General features: G+C 48.4%; 1 long non-coding RNA gene across 2 annotated transcripts in view; it reads left to right on the plus strand.

Moving 5' to 3' along the window:
• Positions 1 to 5,093: 5,093 nt before the first annotated feature.
• LOC122457131 overlaps positions 5,094 to 14,190 on the plus strand; it is a 37,564-nt gene continuing 28,467 nt past the window's right edge. The window contains exons 1-3 of one of the 2 annotated variants that reach the window (XR_006276486.1): positions 5,094 to 5,494; positions 8,338 to 8,421; positions 10,939 to 11,067. This is a non-coding gene — a long non-coding RNA (uncharacterized LOC122457131). Of the gene's footprint in view, positions 5,495 to 7,178; positions 8,422 to 10,938; positions 11,068 to 14,190 lie in introns of those variants that run through there. The other variant, XR_006276485.1, reaches the window with a different exon arrangement.

Raw genomic sequence — 14,190 nt, forward strand, 5'->3', positions numbered from 1 at the left:
GGCTGGGAGAATGCTTAGAGGTTCTTTTGGTTTTTGGAACCTGTTATTAAGGGCTTGTCTACAGGGGAAATGGCCTGGAATAGCCCTTGCGGACTAAGCTGTTCGGCAAGAGCTGCTCCAAAATAGCTCCCCGTATGGACGCTCTTCTGGAAAAATGAGTGCACTTGCAAAGCGATGTCATTATTTTGGAATAAAATCACCTTTATTCCAGAACATTGTAGCCACACAGGGAACTAATCTGGAATAGCCACTGCAGTCCATTTCCTCCTGGAGATAAGCCCCCAAACCAATCAGGGACTGGAAGGAGCATTTTGTTCTGCAGTCTTAGATCTTGATGGCTGCACAGTTACAGATAGATTAAACACCCCCACCTCCTGCTATCCCTCCTCATCCCCTCTCCTCCTTTCCATCTCCCTGTGTCCACCCCTGCCCCCAGGCTGTTCTCTTTTCACATCCCCTTCCATTTCTCTTCCCTCCTTCCCCAGCCCACTCTCCACTCCCATCCTTTCCTTATCTGGTTCTTTGCATGTATCCATTTCTCTCTTCCATTCCTGCACTAGCTTTAAGTCACAGTGACAAGGTAATTTAGTAGCCCACTTGGCCTTCTCAAAGCTATTTGCGGGTCTTTAGTACCTTAGAGGACCTTCCCCCCAGTATTTCACGGTGTTGGCTGGGCTGGGGAGCTTCATAACTACCTTGTAGATGTTCCATTGGGTTGAAAGGTGGCAGATGAAGGCCTCAGAATTGAAGGCTTCATCATTTTTAGATACCCTGGCCTGGTGGGTGTAAAAACCAGGACAGTAGGTGCCATGGTGGGGCTGTTGCAGTATTGTGGCCGCAGAATAGGCTGCTGGGCTCAGCAGTGGCTTTGATCAGCGTGCTGAAACCTTGGGGAAAAAACAGGCCCCATATCTGAATGCCGACTACTTGAAAACCAGGCCCTGGGCTCTTGAGAAAATCTTGCCCACAGGCACCTTTGTGGTGGCTGAGAGATTAGTCAGCCGAGAGGGAGTCATGCAGGAAAGGGCGTTAAAAAAGGCCAAGCTATTAAAGAGTAAGAAGGGGGCTCCTCAACCATCCTGATAAGCAGTGCCCTGTGGAAGGCCAAGGTTTGATTTTTCCCAGCCCAGCCCCTGGCTGGCAGGAGTTTGGAGAGCTATGGAGACAGCCCGTTCAGCCTCAGGCCAGGAGGGACCTTAGTGCCCCCTCAGATTGATTACCCACGTCAGTGCTCCCTGAGCTGCTCTAGATGCCATCTGGCCCACCTGGGCACTTATGCAGCATGGCCATACATTTGAAGCACACTACAGACCTTCAAGGTTAGGGGTCAGATCCTGGAATCACTCCACTGAAATTGATGGAGCTACACCAACTCACACCAGGGGAGCATTAACTCAGCATTTTCACTAGTGCCTACTGATTTGTATTTATTTATTGCTTCTGTTTTTGGCCATGTGGCTGCATGTAATTAACCCTCACCAATCCCTATGTGTTTAGCAGTGTGGACTCACCGGCATGGTGCCTCATGTTTACAGGGGAACCCCCTATGCCCACCTTGCCTCAGTGGCTATTGCCAGTCATCATCTAGCCCCCCTTTCTCCGGGGCAGACTGCAGTCTGTCATGACCATTCATCACTGGCAAGGGGGTTGAACCAGCTGCCTCTGCAGCCCCACTACCTGCTTAGGCCTTTAACAAGGCCTCAGCCTGGGGAGTTGCCAGGCTGGAGTGCCCCAGCTCCTCTTGCCCTTCCCCAGCACTGCTCTGCCCCAGGTACCCTGTGCTCCCAGGCAGCCAGACCCCCCCACCCCAACTCCAAGGCTGGAGTGAGTGTGACCTAGCTACTCCTGAGCCCTTATATCAGGGCCAACTGTGGCCTGATTGCATGTGGCCCCAGCTGTGACCCCTTCCCCAATCAGCCTACCTTTTCCCCCAGGAGCAGGGTAACTGCCCAGGTACGGTGGGGGCGGGGGGGTCATTATTATTATCATCCCCATTTTACAGATAGGGAAACTGAGGGCACCAAGTAAGAGGAAGTGATTTGCCTAGGGTTACACAGCAAGCTGGGGGCAGAGCTGGGATGAGGACTCAGGACCCCCTGTCTCCCAGCCCACAGATCACTCCCCCGCACCTTGCTTTCTGTCTGTGAAGTGCTTTGAGAGCCCCCAGGATGAAAGGACCTGACAGACTGCACCCTGGCATGCGTATCATTAAAAGGTAGGCTGTACGCTGACTGGGTATGTACCGCAGCATAAGGAAAGCCAACACAGCACCCTGCCAAATCCGCATCGGTCCAAAGACATGTCCCTGCGCTGCGTCCTTAACTGACCCCCTTGCCCTTCTCCTCTGAACGACAGCTGCGTGAGGAGTGGCTGCTTTGACAGCCCAGACTTGGGGCCCTGTGGTCCTACCAGTGAAATGTTGGAGGGGGAACTTGTCCTTTATTTTCCACCCTTCCATCTCCCCTGCTACTAATGTCCCTGCACCCCGGCAACATGTTTGGGGGAGCAGAGCTTGGCACAGTCCCTGGCAAGCTCTGAGGGGAGAGAGAGGCACCCTGCCCAGGCTGACCCAAAACCTCTCCAAAGGGGGTCCAGTGTTGGCCTGTTGATATTCAAGGGGGAATCCGTACCACTGAGGCCTGGACAGAACATCCTGTGGGGAACCTGAGGGCAGCACCGATGCCTTCAGCAGCTTCCCACTGGGCTTGGATAAACTGCGAGAAATTGCTTGCCAGACCCGTGGGCATCTCTCTCTCTCCCTCCCTCCTTCCCCATCTCTGCCCCTTAGAAACCCACCATCTTTTATCAAACCAGCCCTTTCATGTCCCCTCCACCGTCCTCAGCCAGCGCGGCTCTGCCGGAGAGAGCCGGCTTGCTCCCATTGTGCTATCTTTGGGTCCTAAATTAAAATTTATGACATCTTGAAATGAGCAGTGAGGGTAATTTTGCTTCTTAGCGAAGATGCTAATGAGTCCCCTTAATGGCGTGAATAAGGAGTTGACGGGTCGTGTGTCACTTTGCGCAGCCCGCGCCGGTGGTGTAATGGCCGTGGTAAGTGTCTGTAATTATACCCTGTCTCGCTGTATTTTGGCAGCCGTGGTGGGAGAAAGGCGACTCAGTCACATACAAGGGAGGAGGCGGAAGGGGAGAGAGAGAAATCCCAGAGACCCCTGCTCTTCTCCCTGGTCCCGTCCTTCGATCCTCGTGTCTCTTTGATGCAGCAGGCTTTCTGGGCTTGGCTGGCAGCGTGGAAATGCCCCCTTGTGTCTGTTCTAAAGTGCAAGCTGGCTGAAGATTGGTTGGTTTGTTTTTTTCACAAGGTCCCTCCACCCCCTGCTTCATCACAGCTGAGGCTGGCACTGTTTGTCACGCAGTAGAGGCAGGAGATGGCAAAGACCTGTTAGATCAGTGAGTGCCGGGCAGGAAACAATCTCCAGGTGTAGGAGCCAGGGATGAAGTAACGGAGAGCCCAGAATGAGGACAGCTTCCCCATCACTGCTCAAAACAGAGCGGGAGATGTCCATCCCCACTTGGCTTGGGTAAGCAGCACATGCCCCCTTCTCTCCCTGGCCTGGGTGTTGCCCCACAGCTTCCTCTCGATTACTGATGCAGCAACCACTTCCCTGCTGTTCAGTCTACTTTAACCCATGGGACGGGAGGTATCAGCCACGTGAATTGATGCTGGCTGGGCGGTTGAGTTCATTCCCGGATTGATTCCGATGACTGACGGGGTTTCACCAGGGAAACGTGTGTCCCTTGATCTCAGCCGGAAAAGCCCTGAATTTACCCCTGGGATTCCTGAGCTATTTGTTGTACCACTGAAACATGTCACAGGGAGGCAACTGTGGTAAAGGGGATAAATCTGCCCTGTTTACTCCCCGACATACAGAACAGGTGAGTGTGACTGGGGCAGAAGGTGGACTCTGCCAGTGCATTTCATCCCAACGCCCACCAATTCCTTCCACCCAGCTCCTTGGCCCTTGTGCCCGTTCACAAAGCCCAGCGTGAGTACTAAGTAGGGTGACCAGACAGCAAATGTGAAAAATCGGGACGGGGTGGGGGGTAATAGGAGCCTATATAAGAAAAAGACCCAAAAATCGGGACTGTCCCTATAAAATAGAGACATCTGCTCACCCTAGTACTAAGGGCACATGCACACTCAGCATTACCATCACTACTCCCACCGTGTAAGGCTCGATTTTCAACAGACCTCAATCCCTATGTGCTGAGCTCGGTAGAAAATCTGTCGCTCAGGGTTTGTCTATGCATGGAGTTCATCAGGAATAATCTGCTTCAAATTCACACCCTCATTTATTCCAGAATAGTTTCATGTGTAGATAAGCCACTAGTTTGGGGGGTCCAGCTTTGCCAGGGGTGGCAATTCAGAGCAGGGTTAGATGACATGATTTAAAATGCTGGACATGGTTGCATCTACTGTCACTAGCAACTCTGCTAGATCCTCGCTGGGGAAGCGCTAGCACAGACTACAAACTCTTTTGGGGCAGGGGCTGTCTCTTTGTTCCATGTTTGTACAGCACCCACCATGATAGGTCCACGGCTGTGGCTCTGAAACACTATTGCAAAACACATAATTAATTAACAGGTCAGGTCCAAGTAGCTAGAACACACAGGAATTGACTCAGTTTTAGTTGGCTCTCCAGGCAGTCAGGAGTTTGGCACAGAAGGGCATCCAGCATGGGAGGGATTTACAATCCCTTTGCTATGTGGAGTGTATTTACACAGAATTGTATTTACACAAAGTCAAGTGATATATAATGAGACTCACAGGCTTTAAGGTCAGAGGGGACCATTGTGATCATCTAGTCTGACCTCCTGCACATTGCAAGCCACAGAACCTCATCCACCCATCCTGTAATAGACCCCTAACCTCTGGCTGAGTTACTGAAGTCCTCAAATCTTATTTAAAGACTTCAAGTTACAGAGAATCCACCATTTACACTAGTATTTGACCAACCTGGCTGGGTTTTTTTTAATGGATTTGCCAGTTGCCAGAAAAATAATTTAATCAGCTGTTTTTTGTTTTAAAGATTTGCATTATTAGCCCAATGCACTGGGATATCTAATGTTAAAAGTTTCTGTGTCCAAGATAAAGATACCGCAGTTTTAAGCGATATCAGATCAAAACTGTTGAAAACACAGCAGCTGTCTGCCCACCACCAAGCCTTTGGACTGACTGGAGGAATGGCCTCAGTGTTCAAGTGGTCAAATGTGAGCTTTGCATTAGATGCAACCTCAGCTATTCCTGTCTGGAATTCTATGATGTTGCCGTTAAAAATAAGAAATTGCTAGAAATGACAAAATCAAACGGCAAATACAAATTCAAGAAATAGACTCTATGGCTTTTTTTAATATATAAAGTTCTGAAATGCTCACATTCATGTATATAGTTAAAATATAGATTCAATGCAGTCTGGGGGAAAATAATCTCAGTGAAGACGGACACAAACAAAGCAGCTTGGAGAACACGCCCAAGGTAAGAAAATGATGTTATCAATCTTATCTATATGTTATCTCTCTATATACTATAAGTGGCTGTTGAAGGGGGGGTTGCAGAGTTGCCTTGTGGTTGGGAATAGGGGTTGTGGCTGGCTTGCCTTGTGTGTGTGTGTGTGGGGTGCTAGTGTTTTGGGTTTTTTTTTGCATTACCCTGCCAAGGTCCCAGGGAGTACAATACCACAAAGCAGGCATGATAGAAACCAGCACAGACATGGAAAAAGAGCCATCAGGTCCCACCTCATCCATGTCAATCCAAGATTGCTCCCTTAGGATTTGTGCAGCCTGATTTTAAATTTCCTGAGCAGCTCCCACCCATTCTCATACCTATGAAGCCCTGGCCTGGTGCGTCTCACTGTTAGGACGTTTTCTCTCAGTCTTGCAATATTGCCAATCCCAAGCATTCAAAACCCATGAGCCGGGCTCCCCCAGAATCATGAAATTAAAAAAAAAATGAATGTTGGGTTCTTTTCCTTTGCCTTCTGTTTTCTGAGCCTTTAAGCTGCACTCGGGTGCTGTTTTCAAGCTCTTCTCTGCTGTGGTGAGGGCTAGAAACTTACCTTTTCCCCTTTTAACAAAAGCTGAGATTCTCACCTGACTCCAGGAGCTGGGGCTTTAACCAAACCACCAAATATTCTGAGACTCGTATAAAAGCATGAGAGTTGGCAGCATTGTGTTGGGGTCTAGTCCTGTCCAGAGCAGGTACAGAATGAAGGCATCAGGAGCCAGTGCAGGTTAGGGAAGCCCCAGCTGACGGTAGCCTCAATAGACCATTCCCACTTGGCTCAGAGGTTTCCCCTGGAGTGCCTCTTATGAGAGGAATGTAAAAAGTCCACAGTCTGCGTAAATCCACCTCGCATGGTGGGCTGAGCAGAGGAATTGTGACTTGGGCCTGCAGGGCAATGCTGAGTCATGGCCATGTAGCCTGCTCTTTAGGAACCTAAATACCTTTGAGAAGGGCCAGATTTAGGGGCAGGCCACCCAGGTGACCGCCTGGGGTGCCAGGCTTGGGAGGGTGGGGGGCTGGGCTCGGGGGGGATGGGTTTTTTTTGTTAGCGACAAAAGGGAAAAGAGAATATTTGAAGTGACATGTTTCAGGTATTCCGTATGTAGAGTCATTTTTCATGAACCTCCTAGAATGTTCTGGACCTTTTTGGAATCTCGTGGAACCTTCCAGACTTTCTGAGAACTACATTTTCCTCAAACTTCCCAGAAAGTTGTCAGCTAGGCCCTCGTGGGTAGATAAGGGGTGGGGCATCACCAGTCCATCAGTGAGATAAAAACACAGATTTACAGATCCTAGTGTGCAAATTTACCATCTTATACGACAGGGATAAACCATGCATGCAAATTGTGCATCAAAGTTGAGAAATGGACTACAAATGCAATAAAAAGTCAGGTATTCAAACGTGTGCAGGAACAGTTTTTATAGTTTTCAGAGTAGCAACCGTGTTAGTCTGTATTCGCAAAAAGAAAAGGAGGACTTGTGGCACCTTAGAGACTAACAAATTTATTTGAGCATAAGCTTTCGTGAGCTACAGCTCACTTCATCGGATGCATTCAGTGGAAAATACAGTGGGGAGGTTTATATACATAGAGAACATGAAACAATGGGTGTTACCATACACACTGTAACGAGAGTGATCACTTAAAATGAGCTAACCAGTTTTTATTGTGCGGACGCTGAGAGCCATTGAAACAAACTGTAAACCCTGTATGTGATGGAAATCGCTTCAAGCCAGGGGGCACAGCAGCACCCCTAGTTCCAGCACCTCTGTAAAAGTTTAACAAATGGAGCGGGGGCTAGCCTTTGCTCTAGCCTTTGAAGTTTGGTCTGTAGTGTTTTACACCCATTTGCACATGACTCTACAGGGTGGAAAACAGAACAGAATTGGGCCCATTAATTTCCTCCTTATTGTTAATGAATGGACCTACATTCTCTCCAGTGTGACCCCCCCCCCCCGGATAAGTTTGTAAGAGGCCTTGTTATTCCTCTTAACCCTTTGAGTTAACATTAGCTCATCCTGCCATGTTTGGGTGCCCTTATCTTTCTCTCCCTGCATCTCTTAGTTGATTTTGTGGTGGCTTCCAACTTCCCTATTATTTAGATGCTGCAGGTAAGAGCTTGACGGCCCCATTGTGCTGGGCCTGGCACAACCACAGAGTGCAAGACAGCCCCTGCCCTGAAGAGCTTACAAACCAAACTTCCCCATAAAGGGGGAGAGATGGGAAGTACTATTATCCCCGTTTTACAAACGGGAAACGGAGTCACAGAGCGATCGCATGCCTGTGTGTGACAGCTTCCATCGGGGCCAACGTGCCAGAGACTGGCAAGTGTGAGTCTTCCCAACCTGTGCTGCCGAGCCAGGCCCTGGAGCTGGGAGCTATAAGCGGCTCCCATCCTCCATGGATCAGGCACAGAGGGGGACAAACGACACATGGTAACCCTGGGGTTACACTGGAAGGTGTGACAGAGCCAGGATTCAGATCTCCCGAGTCCCAGTCTAGAGCCTTCACCGTGAGACCGTCCCCAGGACTGGCTCTGAGCTCTGAGGTTAAAGATGGAAGGTAGTCCTATTCATTGACTCCTGCACCTTCTTTGTGTGCACTCCTTGATGATCGCAGCATAGACCAGACCAGGCCTAATGCAGTGCCTTTTGCAAAGGCCCAGCTCAGAGTGGCCTCGGGCAGTTTTCCTTGGCTCTGTGTCTTATGCTTTTGTACCATGAATTTTGTGCATCTGGGAGCAAGGGAATCCTGTGACACAGGAATTTTGCTCAGACCTTCGCCTCTTTTTCCCAAGAACATGTCTCTTTGTTGCAGTGTTCCCTTTAGGCACCCGTTATGCTCTCTTCCCCGTACATCCCTGCGCTTTGGGGACGGAAGCCAGCGCTCCCCGTCTCATGAGTGAGGACCGTAGTTTTATGCCCCACCCAGTGCTGAAATGTGCCGTCCAGTGTGCAATAGCTCAGAAAATCATTCAAGAGTGCCTGTAGGGAAAACCACTAACACCCCCCATAGCAGACTGAGTGGTCCAGTGATGGGCACTAGGTTAAGATTGAAGAGGTCTGGGTTTAATTTCCAGATACACCACAGACTGTCTGCATGATCTCGGGCAACTTCCTTAGGCCCAGATCCCCAAAGGCTTTTAGGTGCCTCACTCCCATTGATTTCACGTCTCTTTGCCTCAGTTTCCTATCTGTACAATGGGGATAATAGCACTGCCCTACCACACAGGGGTTGTGAGGTTAAATACAATGAAAAGAGTGAGATGCTCAGATACTGTGCTGATGGGGGTCAGATAAGTACCTGAGATTGACTGATAGCCTGACTGTGGCTCACAGACCTTCCCCATGCGATTCTGCAAAGGCGTGCAGAGTTGTAGCTTTCAGTGCTCCAGGACTGAGGCCTGCAATTAGACCAAGACAGAACAGTTCACGATAGACCCTGAGTACTGCCCAGATTAAGTTGGACCATCATCTGGGACTTATAAGACCAAGGAAACTCCATTGATGCATTGAAATCCTCTCTTGCACGTGCCGGACCTGTGACTTACTTCTCTTGGGTGCTAACATGTCCGGGCAGCTATGATCTATTTTATGCTGATTTATGTGGAACCCACTTATTCTCCTGGCAAGCTGCCAATGTGGCCCTTTTCTGGGTAAAGTTTGGACAACCTTCTTTCCCTCCTTTCCTTATTACTAAATTGCCCATGACATCCTTTGGCTGGGTGCTAGCATCCCGGGGCAGCAGTGCTCTGGGTTATGCCAATTAAGTACTGCCCTTGGCGAGTAGCCAATGTGTCATCTTGGCCAGGCAGTGTCTGGTCACCCTTGCCTCCCCTGGATCTAAATTCAACAAGCCGAGATCTTACTGGGCCGATGACAAGCGTCGAAATCAGCCTGTTAATTCCACCTGCCATGGGGAAAAACCGCTGACATCAAGGGAAGCCCCCAGAGATCAGCCATCTCCAAAAGAACTTCCCGCGGAATCAGTGAAAGTGTCTATTACAGAGAAACAAGCAGCAGTGTTTTAAAGGACAATATTAATAACCTGCAAAGAGCTCTTCACGTGCTCAGACTGGGGCTGGCAAGCAGATTGCCGGAGAGATCATGACCACTGAAATATTGAAGTACTTGCATATAAACTGCTCTTTCAAGTTTTTTTTGACAAGGGTACTAATTAAATCTTAATTGACACCGCACTAATTAGCTTCTTAATTACATGGAACCACATAATTAGCAGCACACTCTGCACTAATTGTTAATTAGGAAAACCAGCCCCCCACCCCCTGCCGCCTCCCCTTGTCTCTTTTAACTAAAGAGCCTCTTGAATAGAGAGGAGATGGGAACAACAGAGCTGGTAAATCCCCCTTCAGAAGGGCCTGCTGCCCCAGGAGAGAGCGGCTGCTCATTCTGCACACAGGGCCTGTGGATGTGTGGGCTCCAGGTGTGGAGGCTTTTGGGAGGGGGTCGCAAAGGGTAACCCCCCCCCATCAAAAGATAAGCAGGGGCAGGAATGGGTGATGTTTAATGAGACCCTAGGGTGAAAGGTGTTCTGGATCTAAGCGCAAAGTGTTCATTCATGATAATTAATTATTCGTATTCAGCAAAGCAAAGGAATCTCCGGTCTGGAAAGCTTACGAATGAACTAGTGGGCACCAGATCATTCAACCCTTCTTGTGCCCAGCGGCTCAACTCAGTCGGTGCCAGTCTCTGCTCTCGAGCTCTTCCAGGACATGGTTGATTAACCCCATGCATCCCAGGTTGTTGACTGTTCTCGCCCATCTAATGCTGGGCAGTTTTCACTCCCCATGACGAGCTGTTAAATAGCACTGTGCCACAGCATACAGACCTTCCCTGAGTGGGCCGCTAACCCTTTCTGTGCTGAGCTGCATAGCTGTGCCCCATGGCGGGCAATTTAATACTCCCGCAAGAAGCCAGTGATGCGCCCTATCACTCCTGCCTTAACTCCCTCTGTGCCAGGCTGGACTATTCAGCTTTTCCCGCACACCCCAGGAGATGTTTACCTGGTTCGATGATTACTCTCTTTAAATTGCCAGGCCAGGTCCGTAGCTGGGGCAGTGGTTTGTAATCTGTTGTAGCTCCACCAGCTGGGGAACTGGGCTCATGATCGCATGAAGTAAAAGCAGCGCCTTTTGTGCAGCTCATTGAAACTCTGCTAGCAGGGAGTCACAAATGCACAAGCCCTGTATTTACAGTGTACCAAGCCCTGCTATTGATTCTGCTTCTGACCTTCCCCTCGAAAAATACCCTTTTGCTTTCAACTGTCTAGTGCTTAGTCATGGAAAGGGAGTTTTTCTAAAAAAGTTCGATGCAAATCAGCCAAGTCATTTTCGAGTGACACGGCTGCCTCACCCTGCCTCATTTTTCTGGTTCATTTTTTATTCCCTTTCTGTTGCAGACTCCCAGCTGGCTCATGTTGCACATCTGCATTCAGTCTTGTTTGGAGGTGTTAGCCCAGAGCGGGCATCCCGCCGAGTTTCCAGGTGTGAAAAAACACAGGAGTTGCAGTTTTTCAGCAGTGATTCAGGTTGGTTGAACCCTTTTATTCAGTGTGCATTGTGTTCTGGGGTTTGTCCAGAGAAGGGGAACTTGCACTGATGTCGCTACAATAATGCAAACCCCTAATGTAGACACACTGTAGCAGTGGCAAATGAGGCTTGGGCCAGCGTGGAAAGTCCTGTCATGCACCAGGATTGTCAGAGAATCCTAGCAATATAGGGCTGGAAGGGATCTCAAGGCATCATCTAGTTCAGTTTCCCATGCCAAGACAGGATTAAGTAAACCTAGGCCATCCCTGACAGATGTTTGTCCAACGTGTTCTTAAAATCCTCCAGTGATGGGAATTCCAGCAACATCGGTGGGTTTGCACTGGTTATATTTACACCAGTGCAACCCCACCTCCACTATAGTCAGAGCATAATTCTCTCCCTCTCTCTTTTCACTGTTTCTCCTTCTATTTCTTACTTGTCCACTCCTTCCACCTTAAATCTGCCTTTCTCTTCCTTCCAGCCTCTCTTTTCATTCTACTTCTTCCCTTTATTTCAATGTTGATTTCCCTCTCTTCCTCATCCCCTTCTTTCTTGCTCCCTCTCACCCAGCTGCCCTCTCTCCCTCTTTCAGCCAAACTGTTGACCCCGAATCCTCTTTCTGCTGCAGGTGCATTAATGCGTTTTCTTAAATGGTAAGTCTCTGAGGTCTAAGCCACATGGGGCATTGTAGCTTGTGTGTTTGCTTCTCAGCATTGCAAGAGCAGGAGTGTGCTTACAGCCAGATGTACGTGCTGGAAGTGAGCTATAGCTCATGAAAGCTTATGCTCAAATAAATTTGTTAGGCTCTAGGGTGCCACAAGTCCTCCTTTTCTTTTTGTGAATACAGACTAACACGGCTGCTACTCTGAAACCTGTGCTCAGGTGTGTGTTTGCATGGGGGAGGGGTGCTCACATCAAATATGCATGTGCTAGCTGCACTCTTTTGCACAATATGTGTAGTTGCATGTGGCATTCATATGGGTGTGCCTTTTAATCATCCTGTATACACGGGCCTGTATGGTGTTAGAATTAATGCAAGGTAGGAGAGCCCTGCGTAAGTACACAGACAGTATTAAGTGATCCTCTGAGTTTGTTGCTGCATAAGAACGTTACACCTGAAGCATGCGACTTGTTTTGCCTGGGTGCATTTATACCAGCATATGCTGCACTGCTGGTGCCAGATTCTCAGCTGGTGTAAATCAGCAGAGCTCCATTGAAGTCCACAAAGCTGTGCCAATTTACCCCAGCTGAGGATCTGGCTCTTAATATTTTCATCAGTATGCATGATCTGTACATCTCTGCATGTGCTATTTGATAGATCAGTGGTTTTCCACCTGGGGTCCGCAGACTATGTCTAAGTGGTCCGCACAAGGTTGTCATTACCCTAGAACAGTTTGGTTTTCAACCTGTGGTCTGTGGCCTCCCTGCAGACTATGTCTAAGATTTCCACAGGGGTCTGCACCTGCATTCGAAATTGTTTAGGGGCTGCAAATGAAAAGAGGTTGAAAACTGCTGGGGTAGAGCATTGTGTGCCACTGTGTGCGTATGTCTGTGCATTGGGGGGAGGGTTGCCCTTTTGTTGTTTTTGCACCTATGTTTCTCAGTGGTGTTTTTGCACCTATGTTTCTCAGTGTTTTGTTCATGTGTTGGTGTGTACATATACGGGGTGGATTTTGCATGTGTTGGCATGATATGCACACATGTTGGCTTTTTGTGTGTGTATATGCCCATATGTTGGGGTTTGTCCCTGTGTTGGTATGTTAAGATTGTGGAGGTGTGTGTCTATGCTAAACAGCGGTTACCTTGTTTTGATGTGTCCCTATGCCTGTGTGTTTGTGTATTGATGTGTGCCTAAGTGCTTATGCTGAATTGTGCCCATATGCTGGTAGGTTAGCTTGTGGCCCTGTGGTGGTGTGTTAGATTGTGCACATGTATTGACATGTGCCTTTGCTGAATTGTGCTGGTGTTTTAGGGCTTGTACACACTAGTGCTTACTCTGGTGGAAAAGCCACCCCCATGAGCAATGTAAGTTATACTGGCAGGAGAAGCACTCTGGTGCATGGCCATCAAGCAATCTCTCAGCAAGGACTGTGGGACGCATCTGCATCTTTGCACAAAGGATAAGGCTATGACCCAGTATTATCTGACTGCACATTTTAAGGCAGCGGTAGCTGCTATGACAAACAAACGTGTGGAATGCAGCCTTCAGCTTCACCAAGAAGCTACCACAAATTGCATGACTGCAGCTGAAACTGCTGTCCAAGATATTACAAAAGCCATGACTGTAAGAATGACAAATCCTTTGAGCACTGACCCTGGAACAAACCCAGACAACTGACAGCAACATCTACTATGTCCCCACCTGAAACTGCAGAAAGTTTGTGCATGATCAGAGAGATTGACACACAAGAAATAAAGCTGTTTGTAACCAGTGGATTACAAAGGGGGGGAGCTAGACCTCTTTTACCCCATAAAAAGGCACAATCTGAAATCATTTGTTAATCTCAACAAACCAGTCGAACAAAAGAAGACACAGACAGAACAAGCAATAACTACTGTCTGCCAGATATCCAGCAAGCTGACAGTTATTGACCAGACTTGTTGATATCCAGGGTCTGATGAAGTATGAGCTGGCACCTGTCCCATTTTCCCTCTTCAACTTGGATGGATCTCTAAGAAAGACCCAAAAGAGCAACACACTGTCTTGGGTGGAGAAAAATCTGTCAATGGTTGAGCTACAAGAGTCCCAGGAGCCAAAAGACACAGTCAGAGACAAAAAGACATTTTGTAAAAATTGGAGGTCAAATCCTACTGAGGAAAATAGAAAGGAACACAGACTCTGGCAAGTCAAGTGTGAAGTATAATTAGGCAGGCTGAAAAAGAATTTGAAGAGCAACTAGCAAAGGACACAAACAAATGGGATTTTTTTTTAAGTGCATCAGAAGGAGGAAGCCTGCCAAACAATCAGTGGGGCCAGTGGACGATCGAAGTGCTAAAGGAGCACTCAAGGAAGAAAAAACAGTAGTGGAGAAACTAAATGAATTCTTTGCATCGGTTTTCACTGCCGAGGATGTGAGGGAGACTCCTACCCGTGAGCCATTCTTTTTAGGTCAAATCTGAGG

The sequence above is a fragment of the Dermochelys coriacea genome, chromosome 21 (assembly GCF_009764565.3).
Source record: "Dermochelys coriacea isolate rDerCor1 chromosome 21, rDerCor1.pri.v4, whole genome shotgun sequence".
Classification (NCBI taxonomy): domain Eukaryota; kingdom Metazoa; phylum Chordata; order Testudines; family Dermochelyidae; genus Dermochelys; species Dermochelys coriacea.